This window comes from Purpureocillium lilacinum (genome assembly GCF_023168085.1).
Source record: "Purpureocillium lilacinum CBS 284.36 DNA, scaffold_3, whole genome shotgun sequence".
Classification (NCBI taxonomy): Eukaryota; Fungi; Ascomycota; class Sordariomycetes; order Hypocreales; family Ophiocordycipitaceae; genus Purpureocillium; species Purpureocillium lilacinum.
Genome location: NW_027072113.1, coordinates 1285956 through 1300538, shown reverse-complemented (window position 1 = coordinate 1300538; position 14583 = coordinate 1285956).

Below are 14583 nucleotides of genomic sequence, written 5' to 3'. Positions count from 1 at the left end.
TTCGCGAAAGAACATGGATTTGGTGTTGTCAGGCACAACGGTTCCGGCAGCCGAGTGCGGAAGACCAGATATGGGTTCCAGTGTGATCGATACGGCGAGCCATGCACATCAAGAGGCGCAGGTCTCCGCCAAAGGCGGTCGCGCAAGTACGGCTGTAAGTGGAAGATCATTGCGGAGGCCCTGGAACAGAACGACTACAGGTGGACGCTGCGGGCGTTTGCCGACCCTCAGCACAGCCAACACAACCACGACCGTACCATGAGTCTGTCAGCGCATCCAGTCCATCGGAGACTTACGGACTCTGTCAAGGCCACCATTGAAGCGACCAGCCGATGGGTGGGAATAAGGGCGCGTGATGTCCGTGGCATCGTTCAAGAAAAGCATTTCGGAACGCACTACACAAGAAAGAACATATACAACGCTAGGACACTCTTGCGCCGCGAAAAGCTTGGCGGATTGGTTCCGACAGCCGCCTTGATCAAGCTGTTTGACGAGAGAGGCGTTCCATATATCGTCAAGTGGTCGGAGACAGAGCCTGATCGCCTCGTTGGCCTCCTATTCGCCTTTCCGTATTGTCTCCGAATGTGGAAGCGCTTCCCGGAAATAATGAGCTTCGACAACTCGTACAATACAAACCGCTTCAAGCTACCGCTCTTCCTGGTAACGGGGCAAACGTGCCTGAAATCTGTCTACAACGCCGCATTCGGTTTGATCGATAACGAGCGTCGTGAGGGGTTCCAATTCCTCACTGAAGCGGTCAGAGAACTGACCGAGAGGCATGGGATTCCGCTACCAGACGTTGTGCCGCTTGGGAACCTCGACGCCCCTCGCATCAAGACCGCACTGAAGCATGCTGACATACACAACTGCTGGGCGAGACAAGCGTACCAAGAAGGCCGCTTCAAGGTGGCATATACACCCACAGCCGAAATGCTTGCCGATGGCCTCACGAAGGCATTACCAAGGCAGAGATTCGACCATTTTGTCAAGCAACTAGGCCTTGTTGACGTCAGGCACCTAGTCGATGCACCGCGAGACAAGGTGTCCCATACTGACTAAGAAGGGCAACGGGGAATCAGAGATCCTTGACAAGTGGGAGTGACGAAATCGATCTACAGATTAAATACAGTTCAATCTGGGGGGGTATGTTGCAAGAACGAGCCTCAGGTGTCAAGGCCAACAGCTGCGAATGGCTTCAGGCTGCACAAGTGCCGCCTGTAGGCACGACTCTGTTGCCTACAATGAGTCATGGCCATGGCCTCAATGACACAGGTATAAGAGCAACAGATTCGTGCCAGTATCAGATAGAGAATCAAGCATTCCTTTGCCCACGGTTTTCCTACCTAAGTGTGTGACAAACAATTTAACCCGCACCCGCCACCGCCTCCGATGATGATATTGAGGACTCGTAGAACGACTTTTACCCAGAGACAAAGTGCCGCGATTGTATTGCTGCCATGCAGATTCAAGGGCGCTCTGTACTTATTGGCACTTCCAACGGTTCTTCGGCGGGAACGTTGGTGAGTTAGGCAGGCAAAGTACAGCATTGCTCTGGTTGTGCGTGAAATCGTAGCCGGGGTTGCTGCACCACCCGATATTCCTGGGGCAATTGATATACGGGCCGAACCACTTTACTACGGGGGCCGTCTTCTGGGGGCCGTGTGGCTGAGTCTCCAAATCGGGTAGCTGAACATTCCAGCTGTTGTTCTTCAGCCACGCATTTATTCTTCGGCAGAGGTGCTATAGCGCTCTTGTATAATTGGACTTGCCGTAACATTGCGTATTGCAGAAGGTAAACTAGAGCCATCACGGCCCTTACGCGTGACGTCTATGGTAATCGCGTCCACCTGCAAAGATCTGGAGTTTGGTTCAGATCCGGCTGGCACACGGAAGGCCAGTCCCATGGACGGGCGATTTTCAGCATCCACCAGAACAAGGCCGTCTTCTGTCGTCGCCCTAATTACATTCGCACATGAATACAATCCCCGCGATTTTGCTCGCTTTCAGACCTTGATAGTACTGGGGGCGCTGCGACGGCAGGCTGCACCCTGGAACTCTGCCGTCTCCGTTTCTTCTGACGTTCCTGCCTCTCTTCATCAGAGATGGTTTCCCATTCTGACCGTCGTCTTCGTAAGCTAGGTTGCCTCCGGCAGCCAGCTTGTCGCACACCTGTCTGCTTGCCCGGCCCAAGGTTACGAGACTTGCGAGCGCGCTTTCTGCCTGGACTAGCCTTGCCCACTGCTGCTCGACTACGGCTGGACGGCCGAATTTCCATGCTATCTGGGACAGGCTGTGTCGCATTTTTCGGACGGCCTCGGAGACATGCTGCGATCTTAGGGTCGAGAATTCGGCGGTAGGGATTGTGCGAGGTTGGCTCTCTAAGGTGCCAACGAGGGTGAACGTCCATTTCGTCAAGACCGACCGTCTGACAGACCGACTGAGTCCGTCTGGCAGACCGCAGACCGACAGACCGGCCAAGCCGGTCGGTCTGGGATGGTCTGAGTCGGTCTGGGTGCCATAAATGGGGGCCGTCTTAGCGCCGCCATTGGTCCGCTACAGAGGACTATGGGGCATGGTTGCATTCCAACTACTGTACCGACGCGAAAATGGTGCTCATGAAAATACTCGAGGATTTCAGTGTTTCTCTAAAATGTAGCCTCCATCCAGACTTGTCCATTGCCCAGAGTCGTGGATTAGGCCCTGCGGACAGACTGCAGGCCGCGCGTTGCGGGCCAATTCCAGCGATCCGCCTGCGTTTCTGACTGGTTGGTGAGCCGCGTTCTGCGCCATAGCACCCTGTGCGCTACCCTACCCGGCATTAGTTGGGACACAAAGATAGGTTGTGAATTGTCAACGCCCTCTGAAGGCCAACTTGTGCTTCCTGATAGCTCAAATCTCGAATTTGCAGGCCGAAGACTTTGGTTTCAATTGCCGCAAACTGCGCGTGTCATGCACTTGACCATTCGTAGCTTAATCATGTACCAGCAGCGTCGCGCCAAATCGGCGAACTACATGTTGCCGCCTCGAGCTGCTCGGCATACCAAAGTCTTCGTTTCCACACAAGAGCCACACAGTTGTGTGATCCGCTCAATGGAGACTTTCGTATGATTCTCCTCAATTGGCAGCTACTATCCAAATTGCATTGTGCAATTGGCAGAATCTTGCATGATGTCGATCCAAGTGTTTGACAGCCAGCCCGTCTCATAGCACGGTAGAATCTCGAGATCGGACTGTCAGACCTAGACCGACTGGGCTGATGAAGCCAGACGGACCAAGACCGACAGACCGGGAGCCTCGACGAACCCAGACCGACAGACCGAAGGGTTCGGTCTGGATCGGTCGGTCTGTTATCCACACTGTCTCAAACTGCAGGATTACACTGCGACAGCGGTTCTGGTTGAGCCAGGCATTCCGTAAGGATCGCCCGTTTCACGCATGCTCTACCTACTCTACAATGCGGATCTCGTTGAAGAATGTAATACGCCCGAGGCAACGAAGTGAAAATAGCTGGTCTGGTGTCGGACTTGTCGCGTACCTAATTTCCAGGTTACTGTTAGGGATTAAAAGCGCACATAGTTGCCAGATTAACACGAGCACGTACAGCGCGGAAGAGCATCACAGTGTGTCTTACGTTTGGCTGCATGAGCTCGGTTGCATGGCCGGCATTAATAACCTCCCATAATCTTGGCTTGACCGCGTCTTCGAGCCAACGAGGGGAACTTGTAATCGCGTCTACGCGGCTGCAAATGCGGTGGTAACAGCAGACAAAGGCCGGTACAAGAACAGCGTATGTGGCAGCAGTTTCTTACCTACCGGTTTCTGCAGACGACCCACTCTCTGAAGATCAACGATAGGCAGTGATTGTCAACAGGAAGGAAGTAATCTTGGAGTATGCCATTTGAGATCGTTGTTCATACGGTTCACATTGACTTTGAAGACTATACAGCCAATGTGAGGATTGAAAACCGACCAGGACCCTATCTCTACCCTGGGTCTCTGCTATCCCAACTTGGCCACCCGGCGATTGTACCATGTGCCCAAGTACACGACTAGTGTGACTCGCTGTACACACCAGTATCGGAATCAGGAGAATGTTTACAATTGCCGTAGCCCATCTGAATACGCCACCCTTCCTTAAACTTCAGTTCGCCACTCGCATGGTCACAGCTATACTGTCCGCAGCCACAGGCTTGAGAAAGATGGTACTCGCCGTCGCCGGTGCGATGAAGTGGCTACACGCTTGTCAGTTTCCCATCGAGTAATTAGAAACGCAACTTTCAACCATAGGCAGAACTTACGTCTCCTACCCACTCCGCGATCGTTGCGCAACCAGGCGCAATATCATAGTCGTTGTCGTTACAGACCTGTGGACATGTTACCTCTGTCGCCCCCTTCATGGAGCAACTCTGCAAATCTTACATAAATGGCAGAAGTATTTCCGCAGGTAACTCTGTTGCATTTCTTGGCCTTTATCTTGCATTGGCCCTGCTTTTTAAGATCCTCCCAATATTCATGGAGGTTATCTGGATCAATGCCGCCCTTCAACAAGTATTAGTAATACCACCTTGGATTTCGCCTGCATGATAATCAGGTGTACGAACAATGTATTTGCCCTTATCCTTGAGTGCACATGAAGGATGGTCAACTGGGGTGGCTCCAACGGCTCTAGGCTCGTCTCGGGATTCCACAGCTGCATTTGGAAGAGCATTTGCCACGGCTAGAGTAACAATAAGGAGTGCGGTTGCGGTCTTCATGGTGAGAAATAAGCGTGTTGAGATAGCGTTTTGGAATCAACGTGCTGATGTATTTTTCTTGAGCCTGAATTCATGAGGATGAGCAACCAGCTCTGACATGCGGAAGGAGTGTCAGCTCTTATACCCGCTTGCCTTATAGACTGTTTCTGTTTATTGTTGAGTCCTGGAAGAGATATTGCAGACTTGTCGGTTGACATCAGCGCATCGTTGAACATAGTGACGTCGGGTACATTGTTGATCGTCGAGGATACTGTCAAAGCAGTCGCCAGGAGCCGCTAAAAGTTGTTCTAAGAAAGGAATACCGAATCGACTCAATACGTCATAAGTCAGCATGCTGTAGGCAAGCGTAAGCGCGGCATTCCCTTTAAGGTTGTGATTGACTACCAGTGGATATCTCTCCACTGTATGAGAGGGTCCATGGTGAGATTTCAGCGGGTCGGCGCCACGAAGGATCCTGCATCTGCGGTCAACTAAGGACCTAGAGCAGTATTTGTTGATCTACGTGTATGTTATACGTCACAACCCCACGTCAATCAGCCGCCAGGGAACTGCACGCAATCACGGTGCAGGCCTTTAAATGAAGCTGGCTGGCTGGCTCAGTGATTTTCGGTTTTTAGCTGTTCTCCAGCTGAAGAGAGCTCAGAGGTGGCTCCGCACCCCACACCGGCCAAAGACCGGTCGCCTGCCAGCCACTCCGAGTTCCAGGCTCTTTCCACGACGCATGGCGCCGGGGAGGTCCGTTGGATCCCCGGCCATGCCAACATTGCAGGCAACGAGCAGGCGGACGCTGTAGCGAAGGCGGCCACCTCCTTGCCCGAACCTGCAGATGCTCCCCAACACTCGCTCATTTGCGCATGACTGCCCGGCAGCAGTCCAGAGACGCTTTTGAAGCCTGGTGGGACGCCTCTGCACCCGACCAGTACAAGCCACTGCATCTCAAGCCTACCACCAGCTGCCCACCAGAGCTAGAGCTCCCACGACCACTGCTCCACCTACTGTATTAAGGGTATCTCGTGTTTTCCGGAAACACGCACTTTTCGTCCGAGCACAGTCAGGGGTACGGGTCGGGATGTGGCAGTCACCCTTGTCACTGATCCCCGGGACCCTGCACGGGACCATCCGGGATCAACCGGCTACTGTGCCACTAGATCCCCGAAATAGGCAACAAAATTGGGGTAATTGATTCATTGATTCCCCTGGCAGGGGCTGCCACTTCACATACCGTGCCTGTGGCAAAACTGTCCTTGACATATCGATGTTGTCGGTTGAGGATGGTTCTTGTCTTCGCCCTTCAAAGAGATACCCTGTCATATCTTGCCATGCCATGAACCCCGATGATGGCAAGTATTTCCTTTGCTGGGTCGACCCTGAGACCCGTGCGCTCATCTGCACTCGACACGAATGCAAACATGCGCTCTGCGTCAATGGCTCACGCGTCACAACACATTTGCGCGACAGGCACGGCATTACAACCACGGAACGGAGAGGCCTCACGGGAATCCTCAGATCTCTCCGGCTTTGCAATGCGGACGAAGCACCCCATCGCCGCGACGGTTCATGTAGGTTCCTCCCGGTCTCGTCCCTGAAGCTTCAATGACTTTATAGATTGAGTGGTTAGAACCCCATGTAGCATTTATCATCGTATTACGGGACACCAAGTCGTCCTTGAGCTGACGTTACGAAGCCTGGACGATGCCGACTTACGAGTCCTTGAGTACGGGCACCGCCTAGGTAGAAGTAATTGGGTACCCGGCCTTTGTGATAGTTGAATCCACTGGTCTTGAGAATAGCATTGCTCTCAGCTCTCGCCTCGGTCTAATCTAATATCGCTGTCTTCGTCCTCCCGCGAACCCGTTTCGAACGGATTTGCAGACCGACTTCGTTATTATTGCAGTTATCCTGTAAAGGGTTATCTAAGCTCGAGTGGCCCTGTCACGGAAGACATCGTCGGGTCAGTAGAACAGGCGTGAAAAGGCAGTTTGGTGATGTCGGCACGGACATTCGTGGCGGCGGCAGCAGGCGGCGATCGACAAGACATCTGTGACTGCCGGAAGTACGCGACATGACAGGTATCACGGTCTGACGCGTTGGGCGTCACAGCTGCCGACGGGACAAACTCTCGTCCACTGATCCCTTAGATGCGGCCAATTTACAAGGACTGCAATTGCTCATGGAGGCCCACGCAGCGCTTCTGCTCAGACATGTCAACGACGAGGCCATCAACCAGATAGATTCCTTGCCTATCAACGAGACGTCGCCGTGGCGATCTCGTGGCTTGACAAAGCCAAACCATCTCTCGTCGCTCGCGGCCCTACACAATGTCTACTCCTGGATGAGGGCTGCCTTGGAGAGCACCCACGCCTTGCATGAGAGACTTCACGTAGTTCAAGCGCCGGGATCTGCTTCAAATTGGACTGTTTCAAACCTTCGCACAGGTGTGTCTGACGGGAGACTCGCAGCTGAGAGGTCGGCCAATATCTCAGACATGCCAGCAAGTGAGACATTCCAGCAAGTAAGACACGCCAGCAAGTGAGACATATCAGCAAGTGACGAACGCAAGAACCTATGCCGAGCCGGCAGCCACCCCAAAAAAAGAAATCCCCCTTGGCTTGAGTGATGAAACTGCATAGAACTAAGGAGAGTTCGTCCACATCACGAGGCAACAGCTCTACTCGAGGGTCTACGTGCTTATACGTACTCGGAAATGAGGGGTAGTGATAAGCGAGTCTCCTGAAGACAAAAGGGAAAAGAATGTGAAGACGAGGGAAGAGGAACGAGGAAAGAGAAGCCGTGGACAATCGAGGAACTCGTCTATATGAGGAGGGTCTCTCTTCCCTCAGGATAGATTTCCTTTCCCTGAGTTCCCTCTGTCTATAGACTTTTACGAGAGCAAAAAGAAGAGTACCTGCGAAACGTATTCGACCTCTGTGCCTACCTAGTACCTACCTCGTTGAAACAGACCGCAACCAAGCACTAAATTCATATATTCAGGCAAAAATCGGCACTTTTTGATACACAACAAGGATATCGACTGTTGGGGCTAGTGAACCGCAAACATGGACATTGTCTTTGATCCAGACCCCGTGTTAACCCCGATCATGATCCTGACCGGGGGCCCGACGTCAACCGATCTCGCGGCTGTAGGGATTATTTCCCTGGTACGCTGGACTGGGGGCGGCATGTCGTTACTAGAGTACAACACGATGACGCCACACAAATGTACTAGGACTCCTGAACAGCGCGCCGAGATGTTGCGCGAGCGCGCCGAGGCGGACAACAACTGGTGCAATTGTGGCGGATACGGACCCTGCGCCTCCCGAGGGGGTGAGTTCCAAAACCCCGGATGCACAGGATATCCCATGATGCGGACAGCCGTCGTGGCCTGGCTCGATCACGTCAAGGACTGGCAGGTCGGGGGAATCTTGTCACACATCGCGATGGTGATGAAAAAAGGGAACAACAACTCTCGCACAGTCGCCACCGGCATTCGGGCATTCATCGACGACCCCGCGGTCCAAGAGGTAATGAGCGACATTGACAAGGGGCGGGTGCAGTTGGGCGCCAGAGCTCCGCTCGGTGTCCGGGGTCCCCTAGTTGGCATGTTGGGGATCGAATCCGAGGACGACATCGTCATGTCCGTCTACGATCTGTGCTGGGCGGCCGGGATCAGGCCGGTCTTGGTCGGGTTAGCCCTTGAGTGGTCTGCCCCCACCGGCAGCCGCATTGACGGCCGCAGAAGGGTGTATCCCGACCCAATCTCGGGACCGTTCCACCACCTGCTCTGCAAGCTGCAAACTGAGTACTATGACCGGAGCCCGAGCTCGTGGGGCCATCACGTACTCTTTTCACTGCTCACGGCAAACATATTCAACGCGGTAGAGCGTGCGGTCGCGCCCACGAAGACCATCTGGGACTGTTGGCGGCCCACGTTTGCCGACGCAGCCATGTTTAGGTCCTGGACGTCAGGGGCCGGGGCCGCTGGCGCGCCCGGTTGTCGCTCGACTGCGCGGGGAGGGGGGTCCTGTCTCAACCACCACGTCGAGTGCGGAGCGATGGCGATGCTCCGTGAGCCGCTGACGGATGGCGGCGTCAACGCCTCCAAGTCGGCCTTCGACGTGTGGCCCGCCCAGATACGTGATGCGGTCGCGCGACGGACGTGTTCCTACGCGCGCGACTGGGAACCAGCAACAGCCATCCGGGTGCGGTTGGCCGAGTCGTCGCACTACCACTCCCAAGGCGCCGAGGTAGAGTGCAAATGCGATACCTCGCCGCCCACCAGTGACGACGCGGAGAAATTCCTCCACGACGTGTGGTCCAGGTCGCTGTCCTGCACCGCGCCGAGGAGCGGGAGGGCAAGCGTGTTGAGGTCGACGTTCCCCGACCTCCCTGACTGGGACAAGGGAAGGTCTCCACTGGTGGTGGTGGTGGATGCACGGACAACACTGGGGCGCCATGAGCCTCACAGCGGGTGCGGAATCGAGCGCGTCAGCCCACCACATCCACCGCCGTAGCACACCAGATCCCCCAGCCCCCGCAGCCCTATGGACTCGGACGACACGGACTGACGGTTATAACTTATTACTCGTGCCACGCCCTGCTTATTTCGCGTTTGTTTCCAAAAGCCCTAAAAGCTGGCTGATGTGATCTTTCTTACCGATGTTTTCTTTGCGGACTGTTATTGGCAGCCTACTAGCATGGGAATAATTTGAGGACCTTGACGTACCCGCGCCGCACATAGTGGACTTTACCCACGTATCGTTGCCTCCACAGGCCACAGCCCACGTCGGCAGCGACGCGGGTCACGCTACGATATGATACGATTATAATTTAACGTCCGGGAGCTACAGTTTGGGGCTGAATACGCTTCCAGCTGGCGTACGGTGTGACTGTAAGGGGAACACGGCCCAACGAGCTAATGGTACTTCAAAATACTCGCTGAACCGTGCCAGTCCCTTAACTCCGCGGAGATGCGATTGTAAGACATTGTCCCGGATTTGCACCTCCTTGAAAGTGGGTACAACCCAAGAATATTTACCTATGGACTGGCTGAAAGGTAAGACAAGCCCGGCATATTGCTTGGCCTTCACTCCTCTACCCATAACGTAGGCCGCTATCTTAATGTACTAATTGTCCCCTAATTGGAGACAGCGGAACCTGTATGGAACAGTTTGAAGCAACATGGGTGGTGTTTCTGCCTGAGGACACGTCCAAATTTCCCCGAACCCCCCGAAGGGACCACCTGCTCCACTTAAGACGTGATTGTCCCCCTCCCCCCCCCCCGGCGGCCAAAACCGCTGCGCGACGCAAAAACCACTCCGGACTGCTGAATCATAAGTTCAAGACTTCGAATAGGCCTCAGCTCCCCCAGTTAATATATATGGTGGGGAACATCAGGCCATTTTACGTCATTGACACATCGCCTTCGTCGGCATTCGAACTTCCCTAGTTGCTGTACAACCCAGTAGCCATGACACAGCGCCGTCGCAAGCAGGAAGCTCGGTTCATCCACCGGACGCTGCGGAAGATACGAGACGACCAGTACGAAAGCCAGCTTTATTGGCAGCTGCTTACGCTTGTACGTATGCGCAGCAGCCCCGTACAACCATGCTTACAGACCTTAGCTCAAAGAATCTTCCCGTTGCGTTTTCACCGTTGCGGCCGGCTACACCCCGACAGCAGGCGACTCACATGTCCCGCACCTCCAACAACCCACCAAACAGGAGCTTGAGGAGATAAGTCTGGGAATTGCCGCGATGGAATGGTCTCTGCGTCAGGTACAAGGTATTAGTGATATGAGCAGTTCAGCGTAGGCATAGGAAACCATGGGATCAAGAGCTCTTGCTAGAGAATAGCTTCCATATCAGTGAGACTAATTTGTCACTGTTCCATCTGGGACTCATGTGGTACAGTCATCTATGTGCAGCACCATCAAATTTCCTTCTCTCGGTTAGCCTGAGCACTCGAGCGTGAAGCCGAGACCATATCGCATAGGAAATATTGCCTGCAGCCAGTTACCCCTTCCCGGCAGTAAGTACGGGGTTCCCTGCTTGCTGTCTCGATCCATATTCCAAAGCGGAAACGTTGGCAAACGATGTTAGGACAGCGGCTATTGATTCGTTGCTGACTGGGCAGATCCGTCCGTAATGATTGAGAGATTGGGACTTGGGACACTAAAGTCCACCCTGGTCGGATTCCGGCGGCCTAGTTGGACTGTGTCCTGGTGGAGGCTAGGATGTCCAGGTCGACTGGCGACGTCAAGCTATTGCAACGTCGTCCTTGAAACCCATCCCACTATCATAAAATATGCGAATTCAGAGACGGCAATTCCCCCCCAAAACTCCCCCTCAGGCGTGATCATATTCTCCCGCAGGCTGTGGCGGCTGCAGCTACAGCTGCATGGCCCCTCGGCAGTGGACCTCCCATTATCACCGTAAAGCCAGTCGCAAGGTGGCCGCGAAGCTGACCGCCATGGGAACGCCGCAGTGCCTGTGATTGGCGAGACTCACAAGGAAACGGCCTGGTGAGGGTGCCGGCAAGTAAAAAGCAAGGTGAAAGGCCAGTATCGTATCCGATGCGGGAAGGGCAGCAGCAGCAATGTAAGTCTGCAACGCCACGGCGTAAGGCAATGAAGACTGGCTGGACAGAGTCTTCGCCGGTGCGGACAAACCTGTCCAGCAAGCCAGAGAGGACCCTGCCGGGCTTCAGGGGGCCGGAGATGCCGGCCAGAACCCTGGCGAAGGGCCCGACGGCTCCGTTGGTTCACATAAGGCTTGCTTAACGCGCATAGGATAGTCTGTACAAAACAAAGGGTCACCGTATGGGGAGCATGCTGCCATTGAGCGCCTTCCGCTGCTGTGGCTTTCCACTCGTAGATGTCACAGTGAAGGCATCATGAACGCTCGATCACGTAGACCGTTCATGGTATCACCGCTTTTTCATGGTGGGAATAACTTCACGCAACTCTGCTTCTGCCTGCCATGTCTCAGATGCCTACGACCAACAGCATCAACCAGTACAGGTATAAATTGCCAACCACAGTCGCTCGTTAAAAGTCTTTCGTCTCAAAGTTGGTACGAGGTACAATAGTCAGAAAGTGGCGTAGCCAGGCTGGTTCTACCAGTACCTATTGAAGTTCGGTCGCAATGGCGGACAACGCTTGTCATTGCGGACCCCACGCACAATCACTCACGTCAAAGTTCCGGCTCAAAGTCCAAAGTTTTGGATCAAAGTTTTGGATCAAAGTTCTAAGTCAAAGTTCAAAGTTCCTGACCGCCAGCACTGCTGCGCCTGTCAGCAAGGCCTTTTAAAACCGGAAAAGGATGCCTTTGCGAGTCCAAAAGTTGTGGCCATAGACATGGTTTCAATACTGTACTGTACAGTAAGTACTGTATCGGCAATTGTTTCTCGGCCTCGATGCCTTGGTTCTAGAAAGGCTAGCGTTGCGTTAAAGCGCGATGCCGGCGAAATCTCACCAGTGGCGTCTATCAGCTTACACGAAAACTCGGCTGCCCAACGACCGAGGGCAAAGTCAATGCAAAGGGGCAAAATCCGGCAACAACATGGTAGCTCAGGTCACCTGCATTACTTCGTCAGATTCCGGCTTTGTGCCACGCAAGGGAAGGCAGGTCTCAACAGTGGCTATGGCTCCGCCGCGGGGCGCCATCAAAGGAGAAGGCCATTACACACTCCGGACATGGTGCCAACTCCGACGCGATGTTGGATTTGGCTCTGCAAGCCGCGCGTGGAGGCTGACCAAATTGGTGTGCAGCGAAGTGGTGTGCTCAGCAAAGTGGTGTGGTTCTTGTGCGACGAGGGTGTCGTGGGAAGAGGGTGTCGTGGGAAGAGGGTGTCGTGGGAAGAGGGTGTCGTGGGAAGAGGGTGTCGTGGGAAGAGGGTGTCGTGGGAAGAGGGTGTTGCCAGGGTCCGAGAAGGTGGTGTTGTCGAGAGGTGGTGTCGCCAGGGGACAAAAGAGGGTGTCCAGGAGTATGTGTCAACAGGGGACATCGAAGTGGTATTATCACAAAAGGATGTCGGGAGGCGGCGAGAAGAAGGTGTCGCCAGAAGTGGGTGTCGCCAGAGGTGTCGCCAGGGAAAGGGAAAGGGTAGTGTCTCCAGGGACCAGAAGAGGGCATTGTCACAGATGGTGTCGCCAAGGGACGAAAATCACAAGGTGGTGTCGCCAGGAGAAGGCGGTGTCGCCAGCAGCCTGGACGCGAGTGTTGCCACAAGGTTGTGTCTGCAGGATGAGAAGAGGGTGTTGTCAAAGTGTAGCCAAAACTGGGTGTTGCCAGGGCCTCACAGGAGGGCGTCGGCGACGATGCTGGTCGACAGAAGGAAATACATTGCCACCGACGGAGTCGGAGCAAACATGTACAAGCAGGCCATTTCGGAGTGCAAAACTGTTCACAGGAATTGGCGCATGAATGACACGTCTAACCAACCCACGGTCATGAATGCTGTCCACATCTTCGAAGCCTTGTTGACATCAATTTTGCAGGCCTTCTGTGCGTCCGTCTTACGGAACTCTTTGCCAATACGCAGGCACTCCAGCCTCCGCTGAAAGATGCGGCGCTTGCTCGTGAGATATGTCGCACAATCGAGGCGAAGGGTAGAGGCCAGCGTGATTTCTTCCGGATGCAGTAGGTAGCCATGCGGGTCGTCTCCTAGGTCAAGTGGCCGACCATTCCAGTCCACCTTCAGACAGTTGGTCCGGTGGCAGAGCGTGTTGAGTGACGGGCTATAGTCGGGCAGAGCCGTGAAGTCTTTGTCTTCGCGACTAGCTGGGCCTATCTGGCATGGCTCTGCCATTGAGCCAAGGTCGCACGAACATAAAGTGAACTCGGTAGATGTCTGAACTTGTCCAGCGACTTCTCGCATTCGTTGTTCAACAACCGCCGCTTGTTCCAGTCTGCCATATTGGACTTAGCCATGACCTGGCCTCGCTTGGGTCGGGCGCGCCGATCGGATTCGAGGAGAGCTCGGTTTCTTCGCAACCAACCTTTACGGTCAGCGGTGAAGAGTTTCATGATACGTGATCGAAAGCGGAGAGTACACGCATGATCGACCGAGGCAACTAAGACGGTTGTAGTTCTCCCGGATCGTGCTTTGATATTCGCCTTCAAGTTGTGCCAATAGTTGGGTTCCTTGTCCGTGTGAATGGGATCGTGCATGCTCTGAGCCGAGGCGGCCTTCGACATTGAGGTCCTACAGACAAGGCTGCTGGAGGCGCTAACAATGCTTGGTCAGCCCTGGATGGCCGCAGGGGATGATTGTAACGTGCTCACCTGATGCTCTGTTGACGACAGCTTGTTCTCGACCGGAGACCACAAGACGACTCGCATAGCTGTACATAACTCTCACCCTTTCTCTTTGATGTGTCCATCACGGGTGCAGGCCGAGCAGTCGTACCACTTTTCCAATTGTCTCAGGAAGGAGTGACGACTTGGTCCCTAAGATGAAGGGAGAGAAGCGGGAGGATGCACTTCACTGTCGCTGCCTAGACAATACCATTCGAGAGCGACTCTGGCTTTTATTGTATTGTGATGATCGGTCAATGACCTTTGGTGCATGCTTATCATAGCGCTGGAACGACTAAAATACAATGCAGGACCGATTGCTTTCAGGATGCCTCAGTCTACAGTACCGCACTGCAGGAGGAGTCTTCTCGGGCTGAGACGTCGTTCATGCTACGGCACGGGGCTACTGGATAGCCCTGTGATCCGAAAATGGAGAAATGAAACGTTTAGTGAGATCCGGAGGTACAGTATAGTATTAGGCAGCAACTGCCGAGCACTGGAACCATTTCTGGATCACTCTCTCGTGTATCGAG